General features: G+C 43.3%; 1 protein-coding gene across 2 annotated transcripts in view; it reads left to right on the top strand.

Moving 5' to 3' along the window:
• The first annotated feature begins 15,099 nt into the window (after nucleotides 1–15,099).
• The window catches only part of MATR3 (matrin 3), a 47,353-nt gene continuing 37,202 nt past the window's right edge, over nucleotides 15,100–25,250 (top strand). Inside the window, exons 1-4 of one of the 2 annotated variants that reach the window (XM_082725520.1) lie at nucleotides 15,100–15,218; nucleotides 16,571–16,608; nucleotides 18,072–18,153; nucleotides 19,116–19,191. The gene's annotated coding sequence lies outside the window, so the exon portion shown is untranslated. Of the gene's footprint in view, nucleotides 15,219–16,570; nucleotides 16,609–18,071; nucleotides 18,154–19,115; nucleotides 19,214–25,250 lie in introns of both variants that reach the window. The other variant, XM_082725502.1, reaches the window with a different exon arrangement.

Here is a 25,250-nt window from a genome sequence, read left to right as displayed (position 1 = left end):
CTTCCTGGCTGTCCCTGTGCCTACAAAGCTTTATCTTGACCTCTCCATAGCTTGTTCCCTTGCTTATTTCAAGTTTTGTTCAAGTGTCACTATATCAGGGAGGCCTTCCTTGACTCCCCCAGTGATTTTAAAATATGCCCACAAAATCTGATAATCCTCCCTTCAGTAGGTAGAACTCAGTTCTCCCCACCCCCTTGAGTTTTGGCTTGACTTAGTGTCTACTTCCTAAATAACAGAATATGGTAAAAGTAACAGCATGTGACTTCTAAGACAAGGTCATAAGAGGCTTTGTGATTGCCTTAGTCTGCTAATGAGAAAACATCAGAAAGATGCAAATTAAGGGGCACTCTACAAAATACCTGATCAGTACACTTCAAAGTTGTCAAGATTATGAAAAATATTGCCTGCTTCAGCAGCACACATACTAAAATTGGAACGATACAGAGAAGATTAGCGTGGCTGCTCCACAAGGAGGACATGCAAATTCACAAAGGGTTCTGTGTTTTTACCATCAGGGAAATGCAAATCAAAACTATGAGATACCACTTCACACCTGTCAAAATGACTAAAGTCAACAACACAAGACACAACGCGTGTTCGCAAGGATGTGGAGAAAGGAGAACCCTCTTTCAGTTAGGAACGCAAACTGGTGCAGCCACTCTGGAAAACAGGATAGAGGTTCCTCAAAAAGTTAAAAACAGAACTACCCTAGAATCCAGCAATCTCATTACTGGGTATTAACCCAAAGAAAACAAAGACACCCGTTCAAAAGGATACATGCACCCCCATATGCATAGCAGCATTATTTATAATACTCAAATTATGGAAGCAGTGCACATCATCTGATGAAGGGATAAAGAAGATGTGGTATATATGATGGAATATTACCCAGCCATAAAAAAACCAATGAAATCTTCCCATTTGCAACAATGGGGACAGAGCTGGAGAGTATAATGCTATGTGAAATAAGTCCATCAGAGAAAGAGAAATACCATATGATTTCACTCAAATGTGGAATTTAGAGACAAACAAACACAAGCAAAGGGGAAAAAAGAGAGACACGTACAAACCAAAAAACAGACTCTTTATTCTAGAGAACAAACTGATGGTCACCAGAGGGGAGGTGGGTAGGGGATGGGTGAAATAGGTGATGGGGAGATTAAGGAGTGCACTTGTCATGATGAGCACTGGGTGATGTACGGAATTGTTGAATCACTGTACTGTACACCTGAGACTAAGATTACACTGTATGTTAACTAACTGGAATTACAATAAAAACCTAAAAAAAAAGATTATGAAAAACAAAGAAAGAGTAGGAAACTATTGTTGATCAAAGGAGACTAAGGAAACATGATGACTAAACACAACGTGATCTCTCTCTCTTTTTTTTTGTTTTTAAAGATTTTATTTATCTGACAGAGAAAGAAATCACAAGTAGGCAGAGAGGCAGGCAGAGAGAGAGAGGGGAGGAAGCAGGCTCCCTGCTGAGCAGAGAGCCAGACGCAGGGCTCCATCCCAGGACCCCGGGATCATGACCTGAGCCGATCATGGCAGAGGCTTTAACCCACTGATCCACCCAGGCGTCCCCACAATGTTATCTCTTGAACAGGATTCTGGAACAGAAAAGACATTAGTGGAAAAAGCAGAGAAATCTGAATAAAGTCTGCAGTTTAGTTAACAGTAATATATCGATGTTCATCTCTTGACTTTGAGAAATCCACCACGGTTATATAAGATATTAATGTTAGAGGAAGCTGAGTGAAGTATGTAAGGGAACTCTGTACTATCTTTGTAAGTTGTCTGTAAATCTAATATTATTCATAAATAAAAAGGTTTTTTTTTTAAAGCATTATGGGGTGCCTGAGTGGCTCAGTGGGTTAAAGCCTCTGCCTTCAGCTCAGGTCATGGTCCTGGGGTCCTGGGATCGAGCCCCACATCGGGTTCTCTGCTCAGTAGAGAGCCTGCTCCCCTCTCTCTCTCTGCCTGCCTCTCTGCCTACTTGTAATCTCTGCCTGTCGAATAAATAAATAAACTCTTAAAAAAATAAAAATTTAAAAATTAAAAAGGCATTGTGTCTTCCTTGTTTCTTTCTTTCTCAGACCATGCACATGCTGCCATATCATGAGGATACTCAAACAGCCCTGTGGGGAGGGCTACTCTTCATGAAGAGCAACTGAGGTGTCCAGCCAACAGCCATGAGAATGAACCACCCTGGAAGAGAATCTTCCAGCCCCAGTCAAGGTTTCAGGCAACTGCAGTCCTGTCTGACATTTTGACCGCAACATCAAGAAAGACCCTGAGCCTGAATGAGCCAGCTAAGCCACTTCTGAATTCCTGATCCTCAGAAACTGTGAGATGATAATTTATGACTGTTTTGGGCCTCTGAGTTTTGGAGTCAACTATATAAAATACCCTCCTTATAGTCACGCTCAACCCCCTTTCCAACCTCAACTTTCTTCATAGATCCCATCATGACACCACATGCCATGTTTGTTTATTTAACTTCTATCCTGCACCCCGCCCCCTGCCACCAGAGAATGTGAGCCACATGAAGGAGAAACTTTGTTTAGTGCATGTCCCTTACACCTAGAACTGTGCTTGACACATAGTAAATGTTTGATAAGGAATAGTTGTAATTATTATTTTTCGATAACAGGGAGTTAGGTAAAAATCCTTTTCCTACCCTCACCCCGAGAGAAAAACAAAGCAAAACAAAATCCAGCCCTGGAGGACGGGGGCCAAAGTGGTTGACGTTGAGGCAATGTAGAACTAGGAAATGCAAGTAGAGATGAATCAGAAACTGTGAGATCTGACTGAGTTCTTCATCCACTGAGAGACCTCACACAAGTGTTTCTTCCTCCATCTGGGTCTCTGTTTCTCTAAATATAAAATTCAAAAGACTGGGAGGACCAGCAAGATCACCAAGATTCCTTTCAGGTCTAACAGCTGATGATTCTAAAGGTGGCCTGGGAGGAGGTACAGGAACTCAATTCCGGAGATGGAGGAAAGGAAAGGAGTGAAGAACATGTTTCATCCTCACAGGGACCAGGCAGAATCTGCCTACCTTCATGCTGTTCTCACCTCCTGGAAACCCTTTCCCATCTAATAATCTAGTCCTTTGCCAAAGCCCAGCTCCCTGTCTCTGCAAGGCCCGCAGGCTCCCATAGGCCTTAGCACGTCTTCATAACACAGTTCCCACACTGAATTATAATTGAACCTTTTTAAACCTGGGGTCTTAGCTCCTAAAAGGAGTCAGTCAGTCCCAGGTCACTACTCTCAGGCTTGCAATTCCCTCCTAGGGAATCGAGACCCTAAAGGAAGGAAGGAAAGAGAAAACAGGGGAGGGGGTGGAAGACCAGACATATGCTGGGACTCCCTCAAGCCTCTGCCCTTTCTCTCCTCTCCTCCAGTCTTGGCTTCCCCACCAAGAGAAGCATGCACATCAGCCTGCCTGCCCTCTGCCTTACCTAAATAGGAGGCCAAATGCCATTTATGTGAGCCATATTAACTTTCCCCTGCTCCTCCATCCCTTAGTCCTCTACCCCTTCCCCATGATATACACATCCTGGGTCCCTTCCCAACATCTGTTCCAGGAAGCTTACACTTCCTAATATTTGGTATGAAGACAGGTTTGAGGGTTGTTTTTTTTTTTTTTTTTTTTTCCCCTCCACTACAGTTCATGGAAGGTCTTGAAGAATTTGCTCTGCTCCGGGAATCACAAGAGGTAGGATCCCGTTCCGTTTATAAAGTGAGGTTGGGAGCCACGAGAGAAGAGGCAGGAGAGGTAGGCAGGAATCAGCCTTTGTGACAGATTTTGTCCCATAATCCATGGAAGCCACTGAAGAATTTTGCACAGATTGGAACTCACTCCCCTTCCACTTAGCCCTCCTTACTTGCATCCCTCCCTATCTCTCTAATGCCCTCCCACCCCATCCCATTTGTCTTCTACCAGAATATTTATAATAGCAAAGGTTTATTGAGAACCTATATTATGTAAGTTTCCTGTTCACATTATCTCATTTCCACCTTTCAGCACTGATGAGGTAGGTGTTATTGTCCCCACTTCAAGTAAGCAAACTGACTCCAGTGAGTGATTTGCCCTGTTGGAAACTAAGGAGAAAGCAGAGCCCAATTTCTTAATCATTACACTAATTGGTCTCTGCGTTCTGACTTTTTGCAAATCTCTTATTTGGGGGAAATGTCTTCTTTGGGGGAGATGCCTGTAAGGAGGTCTTTTGAGGTCAGGAGATAGAACTAAGAGGAGCAAGTGTAGAACCAGACTATTCTGGAACTGGAATTTCCAGGTTCTGAAGGGACCTATCTCATGCAGCCTTGCTCTTCTCTGCTTGGCAGGAAGTGTCCCCTATTCTCCCTATGCTCTGTCTTGATCCACTTGCTTACTCCAGCTCCCATACTCTCCTTCACCTTTTTATATACAGTTTGCCCTCATCTTTCAGGTTCTGGGTGCTACATTTGTTCTGAAAATGCCTGGATGGACCAGAACCCTCTGGAACTTCTGCAGATAATTCAAGTGTCTGGAGAGGATACCCACCTTGTCCTCCCCAACTCTAATAAAAGTGTCTGGCTTGACCCTGGGCTTTCAAGACTCTTCAGCAAAGGTTAGCTCCTTTTTACTTCATGCCAAATTTTTAAAATCTTTCCACGTGCTTTTTCACTTTCTGGAATGCCTGCATCCTTTCCACCCCAAGTTTTTCTGCAAGGAAACTCCCAGTTATCCTCAGACTTGGCTCAAACATGATCTCCATCCAGGGATGTCATCACTCAGGGATGTCATCACTCAGGTTATCATTTCTTGTCTGGACTGTTGCCTCACTCTAGCCCTAAGCCACCCAGTGCCCGCACTGCACCTGGAGTAACCTCTCTAAAATCCAAACTTGATCTTATCACTTCCCTTCTTAAAACTTGCAAATGGTTTCCCATGTCCTGAAGGTAAACTTATAACTCAACATGGTTTGGGTGCTTTTTCTACCCTGCTCCCACCCACTTGTCTTGCTTCATGTCTTCCAGCCCTGCCCACCATCCTACTGGTACTCAAGGCAGATTTCCTGACACTTCTGCTCAGTTCCTTGAAAACTGTCTGTTCTCTCTTCACTACATAATGTTCCCTTGGCTGGAACTTTTTTTCCCTCCTTCTCCCTTGGCTGACTTCTACTATCCTTTCAGGTAGTTCTCAGCTTGGACTCCCTTCAACACAGAGCCTTCCAGGACCCCCCTGATAATGAAGCAAGATGCCTCAGCTTTCTGCCCCCACTGCCCATGATTTCCCCTAGGACAGCATCTATCTGATTTATTACTTACTACCTATCTGTCTGCTCATATGTTTCCCACAACCACCTGGGGGCCGACCTTCTTCCCATAGTACTAGTAGGCCCCCCATGAACAACTGCTGGGGAGTGAACAAAGCCTTCACTATCTTTACAGTGTGGACTTAGGTACCCACTGTCATTTCTGCCACCGCCACCTCATGGTTACTTTTCTAGATTATGGATGATTGCTTCCCTATGTGCTCTCTCTCCTGATGGATGGGGATGGCACCTTGAATGTACTTCGGTGCCTAATGGAGAGGTCAACATTCACCTTCCATACATCTTCTATTTGTTCTTATTTGTAACAAAATTTTATTGAATAACTACTATATACTAGATACTTTGGATACAGCAGTGAGCAAGGTAGCTGACATGCTGCCTTCAAGCTCGTGTTCTATTGGTATATATGGGTGCCTAGTGAACAGGAGGTTCAGTAGATCTCAGTTCTATTGGGAAGCCCCTGAGGGCTTTCCTGTCTACAACTACCAAGCAAGGAGCACAGCCTCTGGGGACCCCTGGACCTCCCTCCATCCAGGTCTCCATGGGACTAGCCATTCAGCAGCAACGGGAAGAGGGAGGGAGGGAGGAGAGTGGACAATGGTGTTGTAGCCCAGGGCCTAAAACCACTTCACCCAGCAAGGTTGACAACTGGCTTTTTTCTTTACCCTGAAATCAAGAAACAAAGACATCCACAGGGGGAAAGGCATAAATGGATAGGAATGACTGAGGAGAAAGGAAAGAGAGGGAAAGTGGAACACAGAGTCAGAAGAGGAGTCAGAAACATATGGACAGGGAAGGAGACAGGCAGATACAGAAATCCTGAAGGACTAACTAACCCTGCCCCTATCATTTGGGTCACTGGGGGGTGGAGAGGAAGGTGTTGGAAAAGATTCAGTTTTGACCTCTTGGGATTTTTTAGATGATCCCTCAAATTATCTCTGGCCCCATCTGACCCAGAAGGCTTCTGCCAGGGACCTGCCAGCCCCCAAGCCAGGATATACTTCATGTGACCCTCATGAGTAAGGACAGGCAGTGATGGGAAAACGCAACTGCTCTGGGAACAGCAGTCCCTGGTTTTCATCTTTTTCAGAAAAGATCACAGAAAAGTCCCTGTGTTCACCATCTGTTTCCTAACTGGGGACTCCAGCCTCTGTTCTCTGAGATACTGGCCTAACAATATTCCAATCTACAGGCACAGCACAGAAACTCCTCTGAGCTGGGAGCTGGGGAGGCAGCCCCCATTCCCAGGAGCCCCCAGATGCCAAGCACGAGCCCGAGTTGCTAATCGTGCCCTGTTCTTGCCAGCAGCCTCAGCGGCTCGCTACTGAGGCTGTGATGCCATCTGCTGCTCAATTTAGGAAACTGGCTGACTCTGACTGCACAGCCGAGGCCAATCAGGGCAGTAGTGGGGAAGGGGGCCTGCCTGGGTCTCAGAAGCGCCATGTCTTTGTCTCAGAGGACAAACCCAGTACTGGGCGTCAGAGGCAGAACAAATGTTCTGTTCCCTGTCGTCATTCTCCAAAGACAGGCAGAATGCCTCTCTTTTACAGGAAGGTACCTCAGGTTTCTGGAGGGATGGGTAGGTTGGCTCTGCCCTTCACCAAAGTCCAGTGTTGTTTCCAGATGAAATTGTCCAGAGGGGTCCCAGCCTGCCTTTGAAGTTCCACAGCTCTCCTCAAAATTGTTTTTGTGTGTTTGTTTGTTTCTTTGCAGGTTTAAGTAAGATTATTCCAAGTTGGGGCGTCTGGGTGGCTCAGTGGGTTAAAGCCTCTGCCTTCAGCTCAGGTCATGATCCCAGGGTCCTGGGATCAAGCCCTGAATCAGACTCTCTGATGTGCAGAGAGCCTGCTTCTCCCCACTCCCCGCACCCACCTGCCTCTCTGCCTACTTGTGATCTCTCTCTGTCAAATAAATAAATAAATAAAATCTTTAAAAAAAAAAAAGATTATTTCAAGTTATATTAATTGGGTAAATGAAATAATGAGGCCAGGACTAGAGAAAGTGGGGCTTTGAAGAAATAAGCACACTCAAGCTGAATTGAAATAAAACCTTCAGACTCTCAGTGGGTTTCTGACGTTCCTGATGTTTTGTCCCTTTTCAGGCCTCAACCCAGGTAGGGTTGTGAGCTCCAGTGTTATAGGACCCACATGAATGCCAGGCACGTATTTTTGATATTTGTTCAGCTAAGGGTTAGTGTGAGGAAATTTCCTACAAACCAGCTGAGGGGGCCAACCTCTGAGGTGATCCCCATCTCTTGAAATTCACGCTCTTTTAGTCCCCCTCCCTCAAAGTACAAGGGTTAAACTCTGTGGCCAATATAGTATGACAGAAGTAATGGTATGTTATTTCCAAGATTAGATTATAAAAGAATCTGTGGCTCCCTTCTTCATGTCCCTCTCTCCCTCCCTCTGTCTCTGCCTCTGCCTAGCTCCCTCATCACTTACTCTGAAGGAGGCCAGTTGCCATGTTGTGAGCAGCCCTATGAAGAGGCTCCTGTGGTAAGAAACTAAGGCTTTCTGTCAACAGCCACATGAGTGAGACTCAAGCAGATCCTCCTAGGAAGACTTCAGATGACTTCAGTCCTGGCACGAAGGCTGCCTACAAACTCATGAGTGACCCTGAGCCAGCTCAGCTGAATTACTCCCATTTCTTTACCCTCAGAAACTGAGATAAATGTTCAAAGTTGGGGGTAACTTGTTATGTTGCTACATAATAAATCTGTCATCAGGTATTATTGTTATAATATCATGGCATATCATCTGCATTATATCACTTAATTTCCTTATAATATTTAATATGTGGGCCCTACCCCCTTTTAAATTCATCTCCTTCTACCCAACCCTCCCCCCCACTCAGCCTCACCCAAGGCTCACTTGTGCTTCACTCCAGCCCATCGAATTTGCTCTTCTCTCTGGAGCCCCCAGCCAGCTACCCCTAAATCTCTGGAAGGTCTCAGTCACTCTCGGTCATTCCCCTATCTCCTTGAGGTCTATATTTATATGCAGCCTTTTCAGTGTAGTTTTCCTTGACCCTCTGCACACCTGAACTACAGCTCCCACATGTACCTATTCTTTTCCCCATTTTTATCCTTAGCCTTTATGATTATATAACACAGATAATAAGATACATTTTACATATTTATCTTACAATTTCTTTTTTAAAAGATTTTATGTATTTATTTGAGAGAGAGCGAGAGCACAAGCAGGGGGAGAGGCAGAAGGAGAGGGAGAAACGGAGTTCCTGGGCTCGACCCCAGGACCTAAGATCATGACCTGAGCTGAAAGCAGACACTTAACCAACTGAGACACCCTGGTACCCTATTTTATAATTTCTATCTCTCCCCTTGTACATAAGCTCCATGAAGGCCATCATTTGTGTTTTTGTCTATTTTGGTCACTGCTCTAGCCCTAGCACCTAGACTAGTGATTAGTGATGTACATAAAAAATGTGTGTTACATATTCAGTTGAATGGGGGAAAAATGTCATAATTCATCAATTATAGCATATATATCTCCTAGATGCCATACCATATATCAGATGCCACACTATGATGCCACATGTATATTGTATATATATATTTTTAAGATTTTTATTTATTTATTTGACAGACAGAGATCACAAGTAGGCATAGAGGCAGGCGGGGGCGGGGGGAAACAGGCTCCCCGTCGAGCACAGAGCCCACTATGGGGGTGAACCTCCTGTGAGGCTGGATCCCAGGACCCTGGGATAATGACCTGAGCCACAGGCAGAAGCTTTAATCCACTGAGCCACCCAGGCATCCTGGTATATTGTATTTAAATGCAGTATAAGGTAGTGCAGAGAGTCTAGAGCTATAAATAACAAGACCTACCTTTGTTACTTACTGGCTAGCTACGTTACTATAAGAGAGGCACATATCACTCTCTGAGCCTCAGTTTTACTGATCTGTAAAGTGAGATTATTATAACCTCCCTGTCCTACCTATAGTGTAGGTGTAGAAATCAAATAGTGAATGTTACAGTATTCTTTTAAATCTAACATATATGCTTCTGAAATGTTTTCCTAAGGCCATGTCATGTGTCTCAGGATATACTCTTTGGGGCTGGGGAAGATTAAAAGGTCAAAGAGGTTTGGGAAAGTTGGGTTCAATGACTCCTCTTGAACATTCACAACCTTTGGCATATGAAAGGCTCTGAAAATCCCCTAGGAAAGCTCTTTTCCTAAAGCACTTGACTAAACTTGGTCTTGATCTCTACAAATACACACAGAGCAGCGCCCTGGGTTGTCAAGATGGTCTTGCAGGAAGGAAGTCTAAAGTTTCTGAAACAGAAATCCTGGTGGACTAGGCAATGAGAATCAACAGCTGAAATGGAGATTAGGAGGAGGGAGGAGGAGGAGAACAAGAAAAAGGAGGAGGGAGGGAAAGGGAGAACAAAGGAAAGGAAGAAAAAAGAAAAATGGTGGTGAAGGGAGAAAAGGACAACTAAACTCCTCCCTATTGAAAAGATCTCTACAGAAAAAGACAACCTGAAATTTCCCAGGGCTGGAGGGTGGGGGAGGAATCCAAGAATCCTGATGCTGCCCACAGAGCCCAGCTTATTCCTTTGAGCATCGCCTCTGCCAGTTTCCGCAGTTGGAGCTCAGGCTTCCTTTTCAGCTTCTAGAAACCTCTGATTGTAGAGATTTCTTCTGTATCAGGGAGGAATCAAGTAAACCAAATCAGCAGCTTCTCAATTTAGTGTACTTTTTAAGTGCCTGAAATGACAGTTGCCATTTTTCCTTTCCTCCTGAGCAATAGCCTACCTGGCTGCATTCATCTCTCCCTAGCATTCCTGGCTCGGAAAGGGGAAAGGAGCTGTGGTTTCTCCTCCAAGACTCCCAACGCTAAGCGCTAAGCGGGAGAGGAAGAGGTGGGCGGGTTTGTTCTTGAACTCCAGATAGGCCTGCCCTAGGTCAGTCCACACACTAACAGAAAAGGATGCATCTCTCTCTGGTATCCCCTCACACTTTCAGCCCTCATGGCTAGGAAGTCCTTTGTTACATCTCATTTCAGTCTTTAACCTATAACTTCATTTTTTACTGCCTTTCCTTTACCCCAGAAGAAGGGAGCAATTTGCCTGTCCTAAGTTGCATATACAGAGCAACTTTAACTAATTAATATGGTTAAAACCCATCTCTCTGTGCATATGATTGATGAACATTATTCGAGGAACCCCATTTCCTACCAACTGGAAGACTGGGCTCTTCTTCTTCTTCTTTTTTTTTTTTTTTTCCAACTGTGTGATTCAAAGTGGGAATAGGAAAGTCATGAGAAAGGAAGTAACATAGGATAAGCACCTGCCTGGTCCCTTATATACGACATTTCATTCCATCTTCACAACCACTGAAAATGTAGAGATTATAATTCCCATTTTATAGGCAAAGGTACTGACATCCAGAGGTCAAAGAGCTGACATGCAAAGTGGTGGAGTTAGAATCTCACCAACATCCGACTCCCAAATACATGTTCTCTTTACCCAGGGGGCTTGACTATGTCACACAGAAACCTGGACCTTTGGTTTCTTTCCATTGTTTGTGATATATTAGGTTTATTCCCTAACATGCTGGGATTCTGGCAATTATCACATGTCCATTTACTGGAGGGTCCACTTAACACTAAAAAAGTGTAAGTAATTCCCTCAAGTCTTTCACCCCACCTGATGTCCGCCTGCCTAATCAGACTGTAATCTCCATAATGGTAAGGAGCATGTTTGTCTTCTTCATCACTCCATCTCTCCTAGTCCTTACCACCAGAAAGAGAAGACCATAAAACAAGGTAAGAGAATCTGAGAAAAAGATTTAAAAGGCCAACATTTAATTTAAAGAAGGAGAAGAGAGGTAGCTAGGAAGAGACTGAGAGACAGCAAGATAAGAAAACTCAGCACAAACAAGCAAGATAAAAATAGCCTCTTGCCACTGTCCTTTTAAAATTACTTTCTATATTTGAGCCTAAGTGACAAGTGAAATCTCCTCTGTAATTTCCCATGTGTTCAGCTTAATGAATTTCTGGCAAATGGCTTCAGCATTGGAGGGCCAATTTGGACATTGTGGGGGTGGAGTTGTTGAGAAAATGAAGGGTATGGAAATAGACTAATTGAGTCTAGAAACCAAATGAAGAGGTGATTGGAGGCATGTGAGGAGGGAGCCAACTCTTGGAACTTGCTCAACATCAAGAAGGACTGGGAACTGATGTCATTACAAATGTTTCCCTACATGCTATAGAAAAAGTCCAGAGTCCAGAGTCCCAAGATGCCTCGCAACAATTCTTTCTGTCACACTGCCTATCTCCGAAAGAGCTTTAGTTGTTTATATAAACAGCATTGTATTAATGATTTAACTTCTGCCACTAGAAGGAACAAAGAGACTCTGTCTCTTTCAGGTCCATAAGTCTTGTATGCAGTAGGAATACCATAAATGTTGAACCAAATCATTATGAGGAAGGGAAGCTAGGGCGTGCAAGGATGGGAATGCACAGTCTGCTCCTTTACATCTGTTCACGCTGCCCACGCAAATGTATTAACTTCTCTCTATACTGAGGAAGGAACTCTGAGGGGCTATAGGACCCAGGATAAAAAAGTCCTCTCTAAAAATCGGCAATGACCATGCAAACCACAATTTTAATCAGAACTGCATATCTTTCACGTCTCCTAGTATATTTTTCATTGTTGTTTTAATAGCTTTTTTGGTATATAAGTCACATACTATATAATTCACCAATATAAAGTATAGAATTCAGTGGTTTTTATTATATTCACAGATGTGCACAACCATTACAATTTTAGAATATTTCATCATTACCTCAAAAAGAAACCTAGAACCTTGACTTTTCCACTCCCTTCCCTTTAGACCTAAGCAGCCCTTAATCTATTTTCTGTCTCTATAGATTTTAGTATTTTGGACTTTTGTATGAATGGAATCAAATAATATATGGTCTGGCTTCTTTAATTTAATGTAATATTTTCAAGGTTCATTCATGTTATAGCATGAATTAGTACTTTTTATGAGCTAATTCCTTTTTATAGCCAAATGATATTCAACTGTATGGATATTCCACATTGTATTTATCTGTTTGTCAGTTAATGGACATTTGGGTTATTTCAACCTTTGATATAATGCTGCTATGAAAATCTGTGAATAATGAATACTGCTGCTATGAAAATCTATGTACAGGTTTTGTATAGACACGTATTTTCATTTTCTGGGGTATATATCTAGGAGTGGAATTGCTGAATCATAAAGTAACTCTATGTATAATCATTTGAAGAACTGCCAGACTGTTTTTCAAAGAAATTGCACCAATTTACATCCCCTCCAGAAGTGTATGAGGATTCCAATTTCTGTGTATCCTTACCAATCCAACTATGCTTTTGAGAAATAACAAGGACAACTACAGGGCACCACTCTAATCTGAATAGCTATTACAGAGAAGCAGCAGGAGAAGTAGAGTACACAGGGATGAAGGAGGGATCCCTCTTTAAGCTCTTAGGATCATCCAGGGGAAATGTTGCCATCTCTAGTACTCCCCCTGACTCTGACATCTGCCCAAGAATATCTATACTTTTTTGTCTTTTTCCCCCACTAGATTGTAAGCTTTAGGTAAGCAGAGATCTCTATTGGTCTGACTTTATCTGCTGCACCTGAACAGGGTCTGGCAAGTGGTAGATGCTCAGTAAATGCTGGCTGGCTGACTGACTGAATATGTGATTGAATATTTCTCTACTGGTGGTTCCTGTCCAGGCAGGAGAGGAAAGGGATCAGTCTCAAGGGAAAAGGCTTCAAGAAGGGAAGCAAGGATAATTTAGATGGAGGAGAAAGGGAAAGGCACATAAGAAGTTTGGGGACCTAGTGCCCCTTAGGCCTAGATAGGATTATGAGGTGAAACTCAGAGCTAATGGAGCTACCTTAATCCTTTGCCTTTCATCTCATTGCATTTTTTTTCCTAGAAATTTTTCCTTTTCTTTTTTGTTATTGTTCCTAACAATTTTGTCTTTGCAAGAATAAGAAACATTAAATTAAAATGTGGAAGGAAAAAAAAGAATAAGAAACAAAAGACCACATCAATCAGCTCACCAAAATGAATTTAGAATTTAAAAGGTTAGAGGCTAAGAAGGTTGACTATGAAGAATTTTTTAACTAGGAAATACAGAAATCATAATCAAGGTTTTCCTTGTTAGGACACTGAATGCCCTATACCTAAAAAAAAAAAGGTGACTACATTGTCAATGACAACATGGCCCACCACTCATCCTTACTCATAGTGGCTGGCCTGCCTTCCACAAAAATCCTGCCTCGTACTTGACTAATCTACGAATCCAGTAGTCCCCAGGTCATTGGGCTTTCTCTCCATCACTAGCCTCAATTACTTCCTGTCTCTTGTCTGAAAGCACACATGCACATATTCACACAAACCTCATTTTTCCTTTTCCTGAATCCTCAGGGCAGCTCTCTTTCTGCATTTTGTGTGTTTGGAAGAAAAGAAAGCAAAATATATGAAATGTCAATGTAATTTCTTCTTTAGCAGAGCTCCACAGGACAATTACCCACCCAATCTGCAGGGTTTTATAGCTCTCATAACCCTCCGGATGCAGCCGGATGCAGGCACTGATTATTGCGGCAGTCTTCAGCCACATTCCTATTTAACTGCAAAGCAGAGCTCCTGCCTACCCGCTCAGCATTGCTCATGTGACTTTTTTAATTATCGTATTTATGTAAGCCTTTTTCCAATCAGAGCCTGTGTCCAACTCCATCAAAACTGGAGGATTTGTTGCTTACCACTTCCCCTGTGTTTCTCTGGCCTTAGAGCCTGGTGTCTGTAGCTGGAATCAATTTTTCACTCTGGTCTTTCTCAGCAGAGGTCTGTGAGGATTGGGGTGCACAGGAAGCACATTTGCTTTCATTATGACAGCTGAGGGAAGATAAAACATGTTGGCAGATGCCAAGTGCAGTGGCTGATTCCCATGGGTTTGCCTGGCAAAGGTGCCAGGTTGATAGATGAGCAGACCCGATAGGCTTTCGTGGGGCTAGGAAAGAGAGGGGCTCCAGCTTTACCAACTGTTCAGCAGGACAGAATCGTACTGACTCCAGCTAATGGGAGAAGGAAGTTTTAGTGTTGGAAAGAAATATTGATAACTTGGTGGGCAATCTGTCTCAACTCCAAATGTGGCATCTTTGGCAGACTGCCACGGTGCAAGGCAACTCTGACAGAGAAAGCCAGTGCTCTTGAACGACTGCAACTCACCGAAGGATCCCACTGCAGGGCACCAGGGATGCTGCCCCACAGGGTTAGGCTGGAGGGGTGCCAGGCATCATCTACTGGAAAATCTTCTGGAGAGAACCTGAAAACTGAGGTGACCTATGTAGGTGAGCGAACCATCAGCCGAGGGACAAAGCTACTGGAGAAAGCCTGATAGATCTGAGCGGGAGGTGGAAAAAGCGTGAGCTGCTCCCGCAGGAACTCAAAGGCACCACACGAGCGAGAGGAACAGGCGTCCCACGGGCACCCGCTGTGTGCAGGTAGGATGCACGGCCTCCCTTCGGACACCCCAAGTTTAGTCTTTAGCACGTCCAAACCCAATGTTCCCTCCCATCCGTAAGTAACAAACGGGATGGAAGTCAAATAAAGGTAGCCCTCGTGCAGATTCCTGCCCCTTTTGTTGTGAGGTGCTAGCTACTCTAAGGAGTATGCTAACCTCCGCCACCGCTCCGGCATTTTTCTAACCCGGACTTTCCTAGGCGGGGCTTCCGGGCCCCGCCCACTGAGGGCCTGCTCAGTATCCGCCCCGGGGCGGGGCTTCCCTCCGCTCCGTGCGGTCCTTTCCCCTGCGGCCTCTGCTCTGGCGGGAGTACCCCGGCCGAGCTCCCAGACACGTGCGGGTGAGTTAAGGGCCAAGTGGGGAGAAGCCATGGAGGTTTACCAGTTCGGGGCGAGAGGCAGCGGTGGGGAGGCTTCTTCTTGGGCTCGGAATGAAATTGGGGTTCGTTCCACCATGACCCCAGGTTTGGAGGGCATCTCGAAGAGTCGCTGGGAAAATGTAGCCCTAGAGTCGCCCCCTGTTTTCTACCATCCTTCTTGTCCTTGGAGAGTCACCTAGATCCGGTCTGAGAGCCTCGCTTCCCGGACGCCTGGCGCTAGGGCCAGGGGCTGGGGAACATTTGTGATGAGCACGTGTCCGGGTGGAGCTCGGTCAGGTCGTTCAACCCAAGCCCCTGAAAGGGGCAGACTGTTTTAAGATTCATTTTTAGACCTGAACGATAAGCCCCCTCTATTTTACCTTTTCTCTCAATTGTTTGGAGTTGGTTAAGAGTGAAATTAAAGCTTGGTTGGAAAAAGGTATTGTCTTAGAAACCCTAATCTTATGTAAATAAGGTAAATTACTATAGTGAGTGGGTAAGAATGTTTATTAACATTCTTGCAAACGTTTTGGTTACTGCTTTCAACCAGTAGTTGAGGTCATTGGCAGGAATGGCAGCTTGTTTGCAGTTCCTTCCATACCCATTATCACATCCGGTTTTTATAAAGTACTGCTTTTATTGTTCCTCAAAAGGTCTCATAATCCACATCCTCTCCAGTCTAGTTCTAACCATCCTTCACGATTTTCACTGCCCATTGCTCTCCCAGGATAATTTTTCCACTTCTATTCCCCCCTAATTCCTCATCTCCTTGCCTGGAATGTAGCTTTTGATAACAGCAAGTGTTTATTGACCACATATTCTATACCAGATATTCTTAGGCTTAATTTATATTCTTTTTAGATCTAACAACCAGCTTGTGTACAGAGTATTATTGATAACCTTCCCATTTTACAAATGAGACTGGGAGGTGCGAAGAGGTTAAATGACTTGTTCATTGTTAGCTGTTAAGTGATAGAGCCAAGCTTCCTTCTACTTGTTGACTAGACCCTTAATATGCTGCTGTTGAGGGGCCCCGGCTGGCTTAGTCGCTAGAGGATACAACTCTTGATCTCGGGGTTGTTAAGTGCGAGCCACATGTTGAGTGAAAATAACTTAAAAATAGAATGTTAAAAAAAATCCCCCTGTTTAGTTGCTGTGGCACATGGGTAACAAATGATGTGAGAAAATAAAGCTAACCAAGCAAAAGCTTTTTGTTTTATTGCCTATTTCTGTGACTCAGAAATAAGTTATACAGTTTGCGGGCAGAGGTCTTGAACTTCACATAAGTGTTCACTACTGTTGGTTGACTCTAACCTGGCGTGCTTCGATTGCAGAGGGGGACAGGCATGGGCTTTGACAGAGGCAGCCCCAGGTGAGTGCAACTTCATTCACCTGCCTTCCGCCCCAGCGGTAGGCAGCTGCCTAGGTTGACCTGTACCTAGGCAAGTGTTACACTGCTGGGAGAGAAGCAGCCAACAGCTGGTTGGCATTCTGGGCCTGGTTCATGCCAACTCTGTTATTAACTATACCAGGATGCCAGCATAATTGCTTATTCACAAAGGTTAAATCTGTAAGGGCATGATTTTGCAGGGGAACACCTAAAAATCCAAATCCTTTTGAGTGGTGTTTTGTTTTTTTTGTTTTTTGATTTTTTTTTTTTTTTTTTTTTTTTGAGTGGTTCTTGTTCAACAGGTTTGGCTAGTATGAAGTTACTTGAATCATTGCTTGGAAATGGGAACAAAGGTAAACAAGCCATGAGTAATGTAGAAGTTGAGGGAGAAAGTCACCTTTTTATTGTTTGAATGCCTACCAGATGCTCCAGAGCGGTTGGGGGGGGGATGTACAGGGAAATAAGTTAATGGGATTTTTGCAATTTTTCAGTTGCAAATCAAAGTGCCTGGCCCCCGCTCCTACACCATACAGAACTAGTCAGGGTTTCATAGATGTAGTTACCTATAGGAACGCCTGATTAGGGAAATTTTGGTGTGAAGTTGCTTTAAAATTATGGGCATTCTTCTCTGGCTCTTTAATAAAAGAGAAAAATACCAGTAGACTGAGAGGCTCTAGGCAGTAGGCCTAGCTACAACCATACTAATTTCTTCTTTAGGCTGATAATATATTTTTGTGAGTTTCTTACTGATTTTCAGGAATGAACAGAGTCCTTTGGAGCAGTAAATACTGTGTCCCTTTTTGTAGTGATTTTGTTTTGGATCACTAATTTTCTGAGAAGAGATGCTTCTCAGTTCTAGGCAAATACTTACCACTCAGGGTGATGCTGGAGATTATCCAATAAGACTGACTTAGTTGCTGCTTCTGTGGAAAGTGACATCCTGGATTCCACTGCTGAACTGGTGAAGATGTTAGGAGGCAGGGGAGTTAAAGATTTTATTTATTTATTTGACAGATGGAGATCACAAGTAGAGAGGCAGGCAGAGAGCCCAGTGCAGGGCTTGATCCCAAGACCCTGGGCTCATGACCTGAGCCGAAGGCTGAGGCTTTAACCCACTCAGCCACAAAAGGTAGCTTTGTTCTATCAATTGCCTTTCCTTAAAAAGAGTTCCTTTAGCTTAATGTTGATTGCTTTGTGTGAATACCTCAGATGTTCATACAAATGGGGTCTTAGGAGTTGAGATATCTAGAGGGTTTGGGGGAACTGTTAGCTTTAATGGTAATTCTAGGCAATAAAAAGATGATGGGAAATAATTCTGAAAGGTATTGAAAATAGGGTAAATCATAAATGGCAGACAGCATTGTTTCCATTTCTACAGAAAAGCAGCTTCAGGAGCTGCTGTTTTAGTATAGGGTGTTGAACCGTGAAATCTTTTTCTTTTTTAGGATGACTTGAAAGTAGGGCATCATTGGCCCTCCTGAAGAAAGGAAATTAGTGGCTGGTGAACAGTCAGTATGGCATTCTCAGGTAAATGTCCCTCCCTATTCAGTGACTGCTTACTGTGTGGCAGGCCTGTTTGCTAGTTGGTATCCATCAGAAAGCAACATCACCAATATTTGCCCTCCAACAAGTTCAGCCTCTGAGCAGTGAAAGGCTAAGTGGGATATCGGTGGTTATGGTCTGAAGGCATTTAGGATCTCTGAGATTATCTGTACCATTCCATCTATAGAATGTATAATGAGATTATAAAGTCCAGGAAAGAAAGGACGGTGTGGTGGCACCTGGGTGGCTCCGTGGGTTAAAGCCTCTTCCTTGGGCTCAGGTCATGATCCCAGGGTTTTGGGATCGAACCCCGTATTGGGCTCTCTGCTCAGCGGGGAGCCTGCTTCCCCATCTCTCAGCCTGTCTCTCTGCCTACTTATGAAATCTGTCTGTCAAATAAATGAATAAAATCTTAAAAAGAAAGGATGGTGTATCTTGGGTGTTCACTGCTAGATCCCAGTCATAGTGCCTGGCACATAGCAGGAATTCCGTGATTGTTGGACAGAATGACCGAAGGCATGGGAAAGGGGTTCCTGTTTCCTATTTGTTTAAAGGGCTTGGCAGCAAAGTCTGCCATCACTGCTTCCAGGCTTGTGGTTTGCAGTCAACATTAAATTCATGAGGATACCTGTACCCATCTTCTTGAGTGTCTGGGTAGCTGCTTTGGGAGTCACCCAGTGGTTGTCAGCTATCCAGGCTAATGTGGTACCTTGGATGGTGTTACACTGTTGGAAGAGCAAACGCTGCCTTTATTGAGGTCTGGCTCCAAGCACTGTTTTGGTGTTGTGGCTAAGTACTCCCGGGCAGCGTTTTGCACCTCTGAGAGTGGAGTAACTCCTTCTGTGGAGTTGTTCCTAGTCTGGGTGCAAACAGTTTTTTGTCTTTTCTTTGAGGAGAGGACCCTATCTTAGGGATAGCTTGTGATTCCTTTCCTCTTTGAATCCTAGATGCCTTTACCTGAGAGAGAAATCTGCCTCCATCAGGACCTCAGATGTCTGACAGCCCTATGTGACATCAGGGTAGGTAATATAGTCTCTTTTGTTGGGTAGGTTCTCATTAACTTGTTTCAGCTCAGATGGGTGGTGTGCAATAACAGAAAAAATACCTTTATTGGCCTCTGCTCCCATTCTGGGCACATAATTCCCAAAACTTTTTTTTTTTTTTTTTTTAAGATTTTATTTATTTATTGGAGAGGGAGAAGCAGGCTTCCTGCTGAGCAGGGAGCCCGATGTGGGGCTTGATCCCAGGACCCTGGGATCATGATCTGAGCCAAAGGCAGATGCCCAACCAACTGAGCCACCCAGGTGCCCCGGAAGTCCCAAAACTCTTAAAGTTCCCTAAATGATAAGAACACTAGGAGCATCTTTTGTTCTATCATTCGGTCTTTGACTCTGATTCCTGACACTGAGCTCCTAAATCCAGAAATTTCGTGGCTGATTGCAATGTCCTGTTCTAATAAGGCTGGTCACCAGAAAGGCCAAGCAATGATTAGAAGCTTGGAAGTTTCAGCCCCGCCTGCGTTCTTCAGAAAGGGGAAAGGGACTGGAAATGGGAGTAATAATCATTCCCACATGATGAAGCCTCCATAAAAATCCTAATAGTGTGGGGTTTAGGGAACTTGCAGGTTGGTGAACACTTGGAGGGGCTGGGAGAGTAGTATACCAGAGAAGGCATGGAAGACAGCCTTCCATGCCCTGTGCATCTCCCATCTAGATGTTTATCTATAGCCTTTCTCATATCCCTTTAAAATAAACTGTTAAACAGTAAGGAAGCCATTTTCCTGAGTTCTGAGACTACTCTAGCAAATTAATCAAACCTGAGGGGGTAGTTTGTGGGAACCTCTGATTGATTTATATCAGAGACTGGTCAAAACTTGTTCACTGGTAACAAATTGAACTTGTGATTGGCATTTGAAGTGAGGGAGGGGCAGTCTTGTTGGATGTGCCCTTAACCTGTGAGGTCTGATGATACTCCAGATATATAGAGTGTCAGAATTGAGTGAAACTGTAGGACACCCAGCTGGTGAAACAGATTTGCTTGGTGTGGGGGGAAACCCACACACACATCTGGTATCAGAAATGGTGAGAGTGTGGTAGTAGTGTGAGGGTAAAGTTAAAATATAAAGTGAAGTGTTCTTGGGCTCCTGGCTGGCTCAGTCTGTAGAACATCGTAGAGCATGTGATTTCTTTTTTTTCTTTTTCTTTTTTTTTTTTAAGAGCATGCGACTCTTCATTTCAGGGTCTGGAGTTCAAGCCCCACATTTGTAAGTTTGTAAAGCTTACATTAAAAGAAAGAAAATTTTTTTAAGAACTGAGGTTTTCTTTACAGGTGGAAAAAATGTATATGATTAAAAACTGTATTATGAGTTCTCAAAAATTATGTCGAGTACGAGAATATTAGAGAATACTTGATCTGAAGTCCAAGGCTTAAACTAAAGTCTCATTTTCTACAGCTGTGCTATGCAATACATAAGACTGTTCAACTGATAAAAACTAAGTCTGCTTTTCCATCTCAGTATTTAGTGACTACCATCTTGGACAGCTCCAAGAACATTTCCACCAATGTGGAAAGTTTTGTTATACACTGTTGTTCTGGAGCAGGGGTTGGCAAACTTGCTGTAAAAGGCCAGACAATATTTTAGACTTGGGCACCATAGTCTCTGGTAACTGCTCAGTTCTGCACTTGGAATAAGAGAGCAGCCATAGGCATAGACAGTGTGTCAACTAGTGAGCATTGCTGTGTTCCAATAAAACTTTATTAATGGACACTGAAATTGGAATTTTGTAAAGTTTTCAGGGTTATAACTAAAAATATCCCCCCTTCACTCTGTGCTTCAGGGGTTTTCAAAAACAGATTTGCAGGCCAAAATTGGCTTATGAGCTAGAGTTTACCAATCCCTGTTATAGAAAATGAAATTCATGCCTTAAAGATTGCCAGCTCATCAATGACAGGTTCAGGGCCAGTACCAACACGTCTCTGAAAAATTCCAGGTTATCAATACCTTTGCCTTACAGCAAGCCTTTAGCACTCTGTCCTTAAACTCTACCTCTTTTAGAGGACTTTAGTAATCCAGCAGTAGATTAGTCCTCATTTCTTGTGTTTGAAGTTTGTTGTATATACTCTTTGCACAGCTTGCTTTTGTCGTAGTGATTCTCTTCATTTTTAATATATTCCCGAAGGAGAGGTTCTAAGAAAAAACAGCAGTCTTCATTTCCAGCAGAGCCTGATCACAACTTCAGTCCTAGGTAGTGAAATAGAAATGGTCCCTAAGGAAGGAGGATGACTTTTGTCATGACGTCAGGGTTTAAAATCTGGGACGGTAAGCTCCTCTGAGCATCCAGATCATCTTCCTGACCACTGTTAAGGCTACCCAGGTGGAGGGAGGATGCATCGTTGTTGCCACTTGAAAAGGATGATTCATTGATGTCTGTGCCTGTATTCAATATCCCAAGAGATTTCAGTGGCTTAATCATGCACATTAAAATAATGTAATGGGATTTCGTATTTGATAAGTGAAGTTAATTAGTCACCTACTATTCCCTGTTGACTTGATTTTTTTTTTTTTTAATTTCCTGGTGAGGAAATAAAAGATGATGAAGTAAAACATTTCAAAGTAACTCTTTAACTCCAAGCTGCCACCTCATGTTGTATTGTAGGTAGCAATTAGGAGACACAGTGACCCTCTTAATTGTCCTGCTCAAGTTTCAAGGCTCAGTCCTATGCCATACTAAGAGGAAAAACTAAGGCACGGTGGATAAGGGAGCCGCAAGTATTGAGTAGACCATCCCTGGTGCCTATCTGTAATTTACTTCCCTTCCTTCAGGGTTGAAATTGCTGTCAGTGGACTTGCACATTAAAATTGTGGATTTCGGGGCACCTAGGTGGCTCAGTGGGTTAAAGCCCCTGCCTTTGGCTCAGGTCGTGATACCAGGGTCCTGGGATGGAGCCTGCTTCCCTTTCTCTCTACTTGCCTCCGTCTACTTGTGATCTCTGTATGCCAAATAAATAAATAAAATCTTAAAATAAATAAATACATACAATTGTGGATTACGTCTCAAATTGTTATCAGGTAAATAAAACTCCAGAGAAATAAATTGTGCAGGCCCCAAAGGACACAGCAAGGTGGATCACTGCCTAGGAATTCACACAAAAGAAAACAATCCCATAAGAGCAACTAATTAAGTACTTAAAAGAGTGACAGTGACTCCTTGAATCTTGTTGCTTAATTAGGGCTTTATGAACAGCTCCAGTTAATAGACCTGTCAATATTCTCTTGGAAAACAATTTCACTGAATTAACAAATCAACTGTAATACTTAGAATGAATGTCTGCTTAGCAATTCTTTCTCTTTATTGCTATTTAAAAACAATAAGCCAGCTTGCTGGGTCATATATGTGTCAGTTTAGTATCCTAAGATCTGGTTCAAAGAAGCCTGTTACTTTGGCCCTCCCTGTTCTCCAAGGCTCTTTGGAATATTAGAACATTTTGTACTACTTGTTAAGGGTGACTTAGTAGTTAAGTCTTAGAAAAGGCTAATAAAATAGACCTTGAAATTTATTTTATTTTAGAATAATTGTAGATGTACAGAAAAGTTGTGAAGATTAGTACAAAGAATTCCCATGTACCCTACACCCAGTTTCCTCTAATAACATTTTACACTAGTGTAGTTCATTTATCACAAAATAGGGGGCTAATACAGATACGTTACTATTACCTAAGTCCATACGTTATTCACATTTCCCTAGTTTTTTTGTTCATTTGTTTTGTTTTGTTTTTTAAGATTTCATTTATTTATTTGACAGAGAGGGAGAGATCACAAGTAGGCAGAGCAGCAGGCTGAACTCAGGACCTGGGCTGAAGGCAGAGGCTTAACCCACTAAGCCATGATATGCCCCTCCTTAGTTTTTACTTAATGTCCTTTGTTCCAAGATCTCTTTGAGGATATTACATTTAGTTATTATACCTCCTTGGGCTCCTTTTAAAAAATAATTTATTATTATTATTATTATTTAAGATTTTATTTATTTGATAGACAGAGATCACAAGTAGACAGAGAGGCAGGCAGAGAGGGGGAAGCAGGCTCCCCGCTGAGCAGAGCCCTATGCAGGGCTCCATCCCAGGACCTTGGGATCATGACCTGAGCCGAAGGGAGAGGCTTTAACCCACTGAGCCACCCAGGCACCCCAATTTATTATTTTTTTAAAGATTTTGTACTGAAGTTACTTCTATGCCCAGCGTGTGGCTTGAACTTACACCCCTGAGATAAAGTGTCACGCTTTACCAACTGAGCCAGCTAGGTTCCTTTTAACTGTGACAGCTTCTTAGACTTGCCTGTTTTTGATTACCTTGAATTTGAGTAAGGTGTTTTGTAGAAAGTCCCTCAATTAGGATTGAGTCTTTCTCATGCATAAGCTGGGCTTAAGGGATTTTGAGAGGAAGACCACAGAGGTAAATTTCCATTCTGTTTCTATCAGGATGACTTATTAGTGTTGCTGTTACCTTGATCAGCTGGCTGAGATCTGTCTTGCCAAATTTCTCCACTATAGAGTTACTCCCCCTGACCCAATTCTGTGTGCTTTGGAATGAAATCACATGTGCAACAAACACTTAAAAGACAAGGGTTGTACTCTCTTTTGAAGGTGGAATAATATCTAGATAGGTTAATTGGATTTTTAAAAATTATTTTTTAGATTTTATTTATTTATTTGACAGACACAGGCAGAGAAGGAACACAAGCAGGGGGAGGTGGAGTGGGAGAGGGAGAAGAAGGCTTCCCGCTGAGCAGGGAGCCCGATGTTGGGCTTGATCCCAGGACTCTGGGATCGGGACTTGAGCCAAAGGCAGATGCTTAACGACTGAGCCACCCAGGTGCCTGGTTACTTGGAATTCTTAAGAAATAAAATGATCTCTTCTCTCATTCAATTTATTTATACCACTATGAACTCATGGATATTTCTGTTATGCTTTGGAAAGTAGTCCAATAATACTTTATTTTGTTGCGTTTCAGCTTTGACCTTTGGGAGCTTTGTTTGGCCACTATATCCCTTCAGTATACCTCCATCATTGTGGGGTTTTGGTTTTTAAGTGCTTCTCACTTTATGGCACTATTAAAATGCTCCGTGTTCATCTTGTATCTTTCCTGTCTCAGTGTTAAGCATTTGTCCAGGGACCCCTGCTTCCTTTATTGGTAAATGGCATTCAGGAACAAGATTTGGGCACTAGGTATGCTCTTGATACTAAGGTGCTATTGCTTCCTAGGCCCTTGTCTGCTGGTAGAACAATGAACTGTATAACCAGGATCCTTAATTCACTGTTACCCATATTTTATAAATATTCCATTTTTAATATTCATCACCTTTTATTCTATAGTCTTTTTTTTTTTTTTTAAGATTTTATTTATTTATTTCACAGACAGAGATCACAAGTAGGCAGAGAGGCTGACAGGAGAGAGAAGGAAGCATGCTCCCTGCCTGATAGAGAAACCGATGCAGGGCTTAATCCCAGGACCCTGGGATCATGACCTGAGCCAAAGGCAGAGGCTTTAACCCACTGAGCCACCCAGGTGCCCCTCTATAGTCATTTATTTTGTCTCCTCTAGCATACTGGTTGGCTTTGTTTGCTTTTCTAGCAGATGTGATAGTTGATTCTTTTTACTCTTCTTTTACTCCGAGCTCACAGTGGAGGATGGGACCTTTTATTAGCGGCTTGTAAAAAGGAGGAGCTAAGCTCAGGCTTTGGTGCCAGAATGGGTTGGCGGGTAGAGAATCCCTCAAAACACAAAGCCTCTGCGTTAGAATCTGGGCTTTACCAGAGTAGCTGCTAGTAGAACTTTCTCTCCTCCTCAGTTGAGTACTCTGGAGGAGAACTCCAGGGGCTAAGTAGGGTTGCAAGGTGCTGGCCACCCTGCCAGTGAAAGATGTGAGGCAATGAGCAGGAGGAGAAAAGGCAGAATAGAAAAATTCTGTCCCAGCCTGCACTACCCCTACTCTCTTGGCACGCTGCCCTTATCTCTTGATAAGGCTTCCATTTCTTGCCCCTCTGTGGTAGGCAGTCATGATCAGTTCCTCCAACATCTCTTTGTA

The sequence above is a fragment of the Mustela nivalis genome (assembly GCF_964662115.1).
Source record: "Mustela nivalis genome assembly, chromosome: 3".
In the NCBI taxonomy this organism is placed as follows: Eukaryota; Metazoa; Chordata; class Mammalia; order Carnivora; family Mustelidae; genus Mustela; species Mustela nivalis.
This window is presented reverse-complemented; position numbering and strand designations above follow the sequence as displayed.